Source organism: Phascolarctos cinereus, unplaced genomic scaffold, assembly GCF_003287225.1.
Source record: "Phascolarctos cinereus isolate Bilbo 61053 unplaced genomic scaffold, phaCin_HiC Scaffold_4;HRSCAF=312, whole genome shotgun sequence".
NCBI lineage: Eukaryota > Metazoa > Chordata > Mammalia > Diprotodontia > Phascolarctidae > Phascolarctos > Phascolarctos cinereus.
In genome coordinates, this window is record NW_027555847.1 from 21783273 (window position 1) to 21794134 (window position 10862).

Below are 10862 nucleotides of genomic sequence, written 5' to 3' on the forward strand. Positions count from 1 at the left end.
TTGTTCAGTCATTTCAGTTGTGACCCCATTTGGGGTTTTCTTGGCAGAGATACTGGGGTGGGTTGCCATTTTTTTCTCCAGCGCATTTGCCAAATGAGGAAACTGAGGCAAACAGGGTGAAGTGACTTGTCCAGGGTCACCCAGTTAGTTAGTGTCTGGGGCCAGATTTGAACTCAAGAAGATGAGTCTTCCAGACTCCAGGCCTGGCACTCCATGCACCGGTGTTGGACTTCAAGTCGGGAAGATCTGGGGTCAAATCCTTTCACGGACGCCAGCTTTGTGATCCTGAGCAAACTACAGCCTCTCTGGCCTCAGTTTCCTCATCTGTAAAATGAGAGGGTTGGGCTTAATAACTTCTAAGGTCACTTCTGGCTCTAAATCCAGGACCTTCTGACCCTCTGATCTTCTTCTCTTTAGGTGCTCCCCAACTCATGCAGTACCCACCCCTGACTGTGCCTCCCGGCCTCAGCCTCTCTGGCTGCTGACCTCTCTCCAGTCTTGGGGCTGGGGCCTGAAGCTCTGGGGCTGGGCTTCCAAAGCACTCCCAGAGGGAGAGACTGGAGTGAGGGGCCTTGCCAAAGAGCCTTGATGGTCAACCCAGAGGCACACTCCCCTTCCCCCACCCCGCTCCCTAGGCCCCTTTTCTGTGCACCCCTGTGCGTCTCTGGGGCCCCTGTGCAGCTGGTCTGGGGAACGTGAGGAAGCCCCTAGGTAGGGCTTCATTTCTTTGCCTAATTTGGATCCTCTTTGCTTAGTAGAGCATTTCCCAGTGTGGCCACTAGATGGCGCAGCTGCAACACAACCTGGCTCCGAATTCTGTAGGTGCAGGTTAACAGGAGAGCGTCCCTGAGCCTGCAGCGATGTTCCAACCATTCATGTGAAAACTGCACAGTGAATGAATCTGTGTTTTCTGGAGAGGGAAGGGGAATGCCAAGGGAAGAGGCAGCTAGCAGATTATTTGGCATTAAGGAAAAAATAAACCATAGCTTCAATGGCCATCTGTTTGGAGCACAAAGCAAGAGCTTCTGGAGGAGATGTGCTATGTTAGCCTAATTAATAGTCAATTAATAATCAATCAATAAGCATTTATGAAGTGCCTACTATGTGCCAGGCCCCGTGTTAAGCGCTGTGGATGCACAAAGAGGCTGGAGTAGTAGCTAGCATTTATAAAGTACTTTAAGGTTTGCAAGTTGCTTGATAAAAATTAATGATCCTCTCAACAACCCAGGGAGGTGGATGGTATTGATAATAATAATAATAGCAGCTAACATTTATATAGTACCTCCTATGTAAAATATTACATATGTTATATAATGCTGACTGCAGGCTCTTTGCTAAGTGCTGTATAAATGTCATTTCATTTAATTCTCACAAGCACCCTTGGAAATAGATACTATGAGGAAACTGAGGCTCAAAGTGATTTGCCAAGTCTCATAGCTAAGTGTTTGAAGCAGGATTTGAACTCAGTTCTTTCTGACTCTAACAGGGCCATCCTGTTTCTGGGCAGGACTGTACAGAGACTAGCTGGGATAGAACTAAGTACCTCCTCACCTTAGAGATCTCCACAAAAGATTAGACACTGACCTTCCAATAACGTCAGATGGGAGAATGAATAATATCCAGGCTCGGCCTGACCCCAACTCCTCCCTCCTCCTCCCCACACATGCACCTTTTAAAAATCTAGGGTGAATTCAGTAGAGCAATTTGCCCTTTTAGGGCTATAAAACCATGCATACCCTTTGACCTAGCAATACCAATACTAGGTCTGTATCACAAAAGAGATAAAAACCAAAAAGGAAAAGGACCTATATGTACAAAAATATCTATAGTAGCTCTTTTCTGGTGGCAAAGATTTGGGAAATTGAGAGGATGCCGATCACCGGAGGAGTGGCTGGACAAGTTGTGTTGTGTGATTATGATGGAACGCTGCTGTGCTATAAGAAATGATGAGCAGGAGGCTCTCAGGAAAACCTGGAAAGACTTGCATGGGCTGATGCAAAGTGAAATGGATTGTGTACAAAGTAATAGCGATGTTGTAGGATGATCAGCTGTGAATGACTTAGCTATTCTCAGCAACACAATGGTCCAAGACAACTCTGAAGGACTTACGAAAACTGACGGTGGCTGAATACAGATTGAAGCATACTTTTTTATTTTTTCTTGAGGTTTTTTTTTCTGTCTATGTTTTCTTTCACAACATAACTATTATGGAAATGTTTTGCATGACTATACATGTATAACCTATATCGAATTGCTTGCCTTCTCAATGAAGTGGGGATGGGGAGGGAGGAAGGGAGAGAATTTAGAACTCAAAGTTTAAAAAACAAATGTTAAAAATTGTTTTTATATGTAACTGGGGAAAAACAAAATACCAAATAAAATTTTAAAAAAATCTAGGGTGAGTGCTAAATGATCTCTCGCTTTTTCACCTTCTGTCTCAGAGGAATTAATTTCTCCAAATCCATTGGATCAGAGCCTCATTTATCAGGACAGGGCATCTGGAGCTTTGCCCCAAGGTGGTGAATTTAGAAGGCACTGAGAGTGTCTGTGGTCCTTCAGTAACATATAAGCAGAGCTCAGCATCTAATTTGCAAGAATAATTAATTAAAATAAGAAGCTAGCAGATGGCAGGCTAAGATAGAAGAATCATGGAGCTAGAGTGGAAGGAGACCTTGAAGGTCATTGCGTCCAATACCCTCATTTTACAGACGAGGAAACTGAGGCCCACACAGCCCAAGTGATTTGTTAAAGGTCATACTGGTAGTGATTGTCTGAGAGGAGTTCTAACCCAGGTCCTCTGACTCCAAAGTCATGTGTATTGTACCACGATGCCCCAAGGGCAAGGATGAAGTGTATGTGTGTGTGTGTGTGTGTGGTGTGTGTGTGTGTGTACGTCTGTGTGCGTGTGGGGGGAGTATGGGGAGAGGGTAACCCAAAGTGCCCCTGGAACACTACAGAATCTCAGGGGTAGAAGGGACATCAGAAGGGTCCAGTTCACCAATACTTGAACAAGAAGCCCTTCTCTGATATCTGTGACAAATCCCTGCTTCCGGAGGCATCCCAAGATTCAGTCTGGAAAGGCCTTTAGAAACAACCTAGTGCAATCCCTTTATTTTATGGATGAGGAACCTGTGGAGCAAATAAGGAAAATGACTTGCCCAACGTCTCACAGCTAGTAAATGGCAGAAGAGGGATTTGAAGCCGGGTTCTCTGGTTCCAGACATGGTTCTTGCCACTAAGTCATGCTGCTTGCCAGGCAGCACTCTAGGTTGAGAGTCAGTGGGACAGGAGTCTGGGTTCTCATTCTGCTGTTTGCTACCTGTGTGGGCTTTGGTCAAATCCTTTGCCGTCTCTGGACCTCAGTCTCCTCACCTGTACCGTAAGGGGACTGACCCGGTTAAGGTCCAAGGTCTCTTCCAGTCCTAGAGCCAGGATCCTCTGCTCCTCTGAATATCTGAGGAAGAAGAGAGAGCACTAACAATGGTGGGAGATGGTCAAGGAGGCTTCCTGAAGGAGGTGCCACTGAGCTAAGCCCTGAAAGAAGAGAAGAATTCTAGGAGGTAAAGGTGAGGGAGGACTGCATTCTAAGTGCAGTGTGGATGGACATGGCACCAACCACTCCCTGTGCCCCCTATAATCTCTTCCTGGCTCACCTGGCCTACACTGACCCTGGTAGATGAAGGTGTTTCTTTCTTTCTTTCTTTCTTTCTTTTTTTTTTGGTGAGGCAATTGGGGGTTAAGTGACTTGCCCACAGTCACACAGCTAGGAAATATTATGTGTCTGAGGCCATGTTTGAACTCAGGTCCTCCTGACTCCAGGACCAGTGCGCCACCAGCTGCCCCCAATGAAGGTGTTTCTCAGAGGGGTGGCCACAGCTTACTCTTAGGGTTCTAAGGGTAGCACTAGTGTGGGGGAGGGGGAAGACAAAAATCTCCTCCTACGGTAGCACCTGAGCCCCCACCAGTGCGCATACCATTTAAACACATCAGTTAAGAGAGCACTACTGACTCAGTTATGGGATACAGTCTGTGCTTACACCTGGGTCATATTCTTCCACCGATGCACGCATGTGTATGCCTGCATGAGCACATGCACAATGTCTGTCGAGAGAATGGGCACAAACTTACGGACACTTCACTGTGAGGTCTATGAGTAGTGAAAGCCAGGTGCCTGGAACAGGTCCTAATTGTGGACGCCAGACCTTCATTCTCTTGGTCTCTTGGGGGAATTGTCTGCCCACGTGCTACATGTGGAGCAGAACTATTTCTGGTCTAGCCTGGTCACTCTGCAACTGGACGAAGCTCCTTCTCTGCCACCCTCAGGCTGATGAAGTATTAGCCAACAGCAGCTGTAAGCTTGGGATCTGCAATTTCCCAGGCATTCTTTGCTTGTTGAGGCAGTGTTACTTTTTTTCAGTAAAAAGCAGTTTCCTTAAGCCTAGGATCTATAAAACTATTCAGATCTGCTCCCTGGCTGTAAGGGATTTCCTCTTATCAAACAATAGAAGATTGTAAAGGAGGTACAATTGATGTAGAGTGCTGGAGCTGGAAACAGAAAGACCTCAGTTTGAATCCAGCCTCAGATGCTTATTATCTATGTGACCCTGGGCAAGTCTCAACCTCTGCCTGCCTTAGTTTCCCCCTCTGTAAAATGAGGATAATAATAGGACTTACCCCGCAGGATTGTAATGAGGGTAAAATACCATAATATTTATAAGATGTTTTGTAAACCTTAAAGCACTATTAAATGCTAATTATTATTGAAGGGCAACATAGGTAAGCCTCTGAGGGGACTTTCCCCTCTTTCAGTCTCTAGAGGGTGCTAAAAGAGCAAGGCAAACTTTCCCCAGTCAGCTCTTTAAACAGTAGAGGATTTTCCTTTCTATGATCCGTTCCCAGCATCAGAGCTTCCTTCTAATCAGATCAGTTCCCCACATCAGTTGTAGAGACCGTTGGTCTCTGCTGGGCTGTTGACTTGTCAGCTTGACCAGCTTCTGTGTCTTCTGTTAAGCTGAATAACAGATAGATCAGCTATGCAGTCCTCAGAATCAAAGATACACAGGATCTCTGAGTTGGAATGGTCCTCAAAGCCAAGGGTGGGGAGTCTGTGGCCTTGAGGCCATATGTGGGCCTCTAACTTCTCAAGTGCGGCCCTTTGACTGAATCCAAACTTCACAGAACAAATCAGGGGTGGAGAACCTGCGGCCTTGAGGCCTCATGTGACCTCGAGGCTTCAGGTTCCTCTCTCCTGAATTCTGGTCTAACCTGTATCTGAAAAAGGATCCTCTCTATAAGATGCCTGCCCATTCATTCACTACCTTGCCAGGCCTATTTGTTCTAGCCTATCCCTCCAACTTGTGTGCAGAGGACCTCCAGAAATGACAGCCAGATAACACCAGTTCTTCATATCATTTCCCAATGATTTTGTACCTTTCTGATCAATTGCTGCCTGGAAAGCAGACTTAAGGAGGCAGCCTCAATCATTTCCCTGTTGTGTCTGAGATCAGTATTTCACAATGAAGCATTTCATTATTCTCTTATTGTTTCATATATGTTGGCTTTACCTCTATAATAGACTTGAATTCTTTGAACATAGAGATTAATGTCGTTGGCTCATATTAGGCATTTATTAATTGTTTCTTTTGTATCCTAACAAGTGCAGGGCTGAATACAAAGTAAGGATTTAATATTTCCTTGATTCCCACCCCCAACCCAAGCCCCCAAATTTAACCCAATGAAGTTTGGGATCCAGCTAGATCTGGACCTTCCTAGGTTCAAGTTCAAATGCTATGGGGATGCTCAATAGTATGTCATCTGTCTGATCCTTGCCTCTACCCAGCTAGACAACTGGAAAATTCTGAAGTTAAATCAGATCTAAATATTTAATTGGCTCACTATACTAACCAATGTAGGCAAAGAACAAATGTTGAGACATAGAACACTTCGCTGGGACCACAATCAATAGTGTAGGCTGTTTGTAGTGCCCATGGAAGTTATCTGTATGGCCACTTGGGTTGTCTAAATGTGGCTTTTGAGGAGTCATGAATAGATGTCTCTGTAATATTGCCTACCCTCTTGAAGGGAGACTTTGATTCCTGCCTGGAGGGGAACAGGAAAAAGGGCCACGAGGCTGGTTTCAATGTTCTCCCCTGAGATAAAGGGGTACTGTATTGGAATTATGACTGTCTACTTCCCTTCCCACTGAATATTGTTGGTCTAGGGTGAGATTTAGATTTAAGCTGCTTTCCTGGTTGCTATCCCTTAAAGGTGGAAGGGGACCCCAAACTTACAAACACTATCTTGACTCCTTCCCAGCTAATGCTACTTACACATAACAGCATCATAAATAGTGAATAGCAAGTCAAACATCCGAGCAGAGAACAAACAGCAAAATCAGAGAAGCTGTACAAATTAGAATATACCAGAAAATACAGAGAGTAAATGAGTTCTTCTACTATCTGAGCTATCTCAGCTCAACCAACTGAGTTCCCAACCTCATTCAGGGGGAAATTCTTCAAAATCTCTAGGAAAGCAAGTTGGAAATAATGGACATTGGTAAGCCTGCTTTCTTTTATATGTCTGATTTTCAAGGTCTGTTGGATCTCTCCATGGGTCTTTCTCTGAAGAATTCTAGAATTCTGTATGTTCTCTCCTGAAGCAGGAATGAGAAAAACAACGTCTCTCCTTTCTAAAACATTCATCACAACTCCACATTGTGTTATGTCATCATCCTCCCCACCAATGAGGAGAATCTTTGGCAAATATACCAGGCTTGAAACCTAGACTATAATAGTAAAGCAACAGAAAACCGAAGCCACATTCCTGAAAGTTCTTCTCATCTGGAATGGAAGGGGACTCAAGTGTCTCCAACACTCATGGCTCCTGGGCACGGTTTCTCTTTGTAGCCAGAGCGTATTCTAGGTTGGGTCCCTGGGACTGAAGACTTATGTGAATAGATAGGCTGAACCTATGTCTAGCCAATTACCTACTCCTTTGTTACTCTCCCCGTCTCCCCCATCACTGCCACAGACACGGCTAGTTTTGCAGTTCCATTTCTCTTAGAGTAGTCCCCAGTCATTCTATTTTCAGGCAGTGTGATTCGCCTCAGACACCACTCTCTGCTCTGCATGGTCACAAATTCCATTAGGTAACTCAATTACTCCTCCATCTTTCTAGAAACACTGTCTTGCCAATCAATACCTGTCTGATGAGCACACAACCTCTATGGAAATGGAATCCTTGTTCTCTTCCAATAAGCACTCAAGCTCTGGGCCAAGGCATCCTGGGAAATACAGTCCTTTCCTACCCTGGCCATGTCTATGGTTTGGGTACTATATTGTTACCTCTTTAACAAGAGATAAGAAGATCAATTCTAGTTGAGTGATTGATCCTGGAGGGTGATACTAAAAACCGACATCTCATTAGCAGTCTCTTTCAAGCTCCACCCTAAAACACTCACTCTTTAACTTGAGACTATCTCTCCAACCCCATCATATTCAAATTTGTATCATATTTATTTGAATACATATCATATTTCCTCTATTAGATTGTAAGACCCTTGAGGTCAAAGACTATAGTTTTATATCTTTATCTCTAGCACCTAGCACAGTGCCATTAGGTGCTTAAGAAAACATTTGTTGACTTAAATTTTATGTTGATAGATTGAAAAGATTGAACATTTGAAAGCCACTAGTCCAGGGGTGGGGAACCTGCAGGCTCGAGGCCACATGTAGCCTTCTAGGTCCTCAGGTGTGGCCTTTTGACTGAGTCTAAGTTTTACAGAACAATTCCTTTTATTAAGTGTATTTGTTCTGTGAAGTTTGGATTCTGGCAAAGGGCCGCACTCGAGGACCTAGAGGGTCACATGTGGCCTGGAGGCAGCAGGTTTCCTACCCCTGCACTAATCATATGTTCTTTGTTCGTCTCGGGCCCTTGGTTTTTGCACAATTTATTTTCTTAAAGAGGAATGAAGGGGGGAAAAACTCCAACCTATTGTTTTGGTGAAATCCTTTAATTTGGCAAGTGTGTGAAACAGCATATGTCCTCCAGTGGTGGTGTGAAAGAGAATGGCTTCTTAACTGAGAACATGATTCGAGTTTGTTAATTAGGGATGTATGAATTCTACGACTTGAAATTGTTAAGGGCCTGAGAGTGAAATATGGCATTTCGATGGTCTGATTAACGTTTCAGGATGTGACCTTTCCATAAGCAATGCTGTGCACATTTGGTCAAAGTCTGTCTGGGCTTTGCCATCTGGACAGTTCCATTAGGAAACCCAGAATCCAGCTTCATGTCAGCCAATGATTGGAGCTTGACTCAGCTCTGTGCTTTCCACCTAAATGGCCTGTTCCGCCTGGAGCTTTTCCGGCTTGGGCTATTTTCCTTGGAAAGATGGAATCTTTCCTTCGGTCACACTTCTTGGGTTGGCCTCCACTCTTTTTCTAGTAACCACTGTACCCTGAGGTCCTGACTAATAAGATAGCAATGAGACCAAAGCCAAGCCAAGCCAAATTCAATCTGGATTATCTGCTTCCTGGAAGAATGATTTAGTGTCCCTTCTTCTAACCAGAATAAAAGGAGTTTGCGTTATTTTCCCTGTTTGGACCAAGGTGGGAAATGATGGAGATCACAGAGGGGTAAAAATAACACCCCCTTGGCTTGGTTTTTAAATTCTGGTGCCGAAATGCTTCCAGCTGTGAACACTGTGAACAAAGAAATGGAGGTCTTAAACTCATGGCGTGCAGTGGGAAGAGGGTAGCTTTATTTAACCTTAACCCCGGACTTCCTGCCTGGCTGACCTTTGGCCTTTTGAGTCTGTTTCCTCATCTGTAAAATGAGGACAAAATGGAATAGAGGGCCTCTCAGGTCCCTTTTATCTCTAGACTTATGACGTCTGGTCTATATCTATACATGATATAGATACATATCTGTGTTACCTTTCCCATATGGCCAGAATTATTCTATGTTGTGTATGTTCATTTTCATGGAGACGAGAAGACTTCAAGTAGACTGAGGGCATGGACGGCCTTGCTTTTGCATTTTGTATAGTAGAATCTTAATACATGCTTTTGATGGGACCTTCTCTCCCTGGAGAATCACTGACCCAATGGCCCCTTTCTCTGATTGGTCAGTTCCTCTTGGAACTTCCATTTTAAAGAAAAGTATCCTCCTTTGGTCCCCTCTGGGCTCTACTCCTGCCTCTCTGGACATCTTTCTCCATATGGATACTTTCTCCTGTTTTCCCCTTCTTTTTCTGTGTTGTCTTCCCTATTAGAATGTAAACTCCTTGTAGTCAGGGACAGCCTGTGTTTGTATTTGGATTCTCAATGCTTAACATAGTGCCTAGCACACGATAAACGCTTATTGACTTGAAGTCACTTGCCTTGCCTGGTCCTCAGTTTCCTCATCTGTAAATTAAAATTAAAACTGGACTAGATGGTCTAGGAAGTCCCTTTCAGCTCTAAATGTATGATTCCATGGTTCTGAGGTCAATAGACACATGCTTTTGAAGGGCTGTCTTATAGAAGGAGGATTAACTTTGTTCTGCTTGGTGTCTGTGGACACAGTTAGGAATAGTAAGTGGGAGCTGAGAGAGGCAGTTTCAAGTGTGAAATAAGCAACTTCCCAACCTTGAGAGCTGCCCAAAGTGGACTGGGCCACCCAGAGAGGTCATGCCCACAGAGATGGTGGCTTTCCTCTCACTAGAGGTTTTCAAGAAAAGACACTATGGCCTCTTGTTGAGGATGTCAGAGGAGATTCTTGTCCAAGGGCCGGTTGGACTAGGTGGGAGGTACTTTCCAGCTCGGAGATTTTGGGATGATTTTGCCCAAGAGTCCTCAGCTTTCTCTTGCTGATTTCAATTCCTCTCTTGCCAAAAGGCATAAAGGGTTAAGTTGAGCTGCTGGAAAATGAAAGCAAATGTGACTTTGTTCCCTTCCAACTGGTGGACGTTATCCAGAAACAGGAGATGGACACTGGCTAATTTAAGGGACAGTACTATGGCCATGGGCCTGGGTTTTCAAAGTGGTGTTTCTTCTGCCATAGCCTTCAAAACTACTGTCGACTTCTGGACAGATCAGGCCTTTCCCCAAAATACAATGCTACCCACTTCCAGCCATGAAGCTGTTGGCTTGGGGTCTCAGAGAACTGTGGTTTGTATCCCAGAACCATCCCTTCCTAACGATGGGACTTTAGTCAAGTCACAAACTCTCTGGGCCTCAATCTCCTCATGTGCAGAATGAGAGGGGTGGGAGTAGTTGACCTCTGTGGTCCCTTCCACGTCTTCATTTATGGTCCTCTAGAATCCACGGAATTTTAGAAATGACAACAAGACTATAGGTCTCATTCAGTCCAAGTCTCTCATTTTTTTCTTTTTAAAAAAGTTTGTGATCAAATTTTATTCTCAATAATAATAATAGCTAGCATTTGTATGACGCTTTAAGGTTTGCAAAGTATTTTACACAAGTTAATTCATTTAATCCTCACAACTCTAGAAAGTAGGTGCTACTATTATCCTATTTCATGGATGAGGGACAGGTTAAGTGACTTGCTCAGGCTCATAGAGTTAGAGTCTGAATCAGGATTTGAACTCAGGTTTTCTTGACTTAAAGTCCTGTGCCCTGTCCATTGTACCATCTAGCTGCATTGTTTTCAATTATCAAATATTTACTTTCTTCTTCTTCCTCCCATCTTCCTCTCCCCATTCCCAAACCCTCCCCCCAAATTAAAAAGAAAAACACCCTTGTAACAAATATGCACAGTCCAGCAAAACAAGTTTCCATATTGGCCAAGTCTGAAAATGTGTGTTGTTTTTCATACTCAGCCCATCACCTCTGTCAGGAGGTGGAAAGCATTCTTCATCA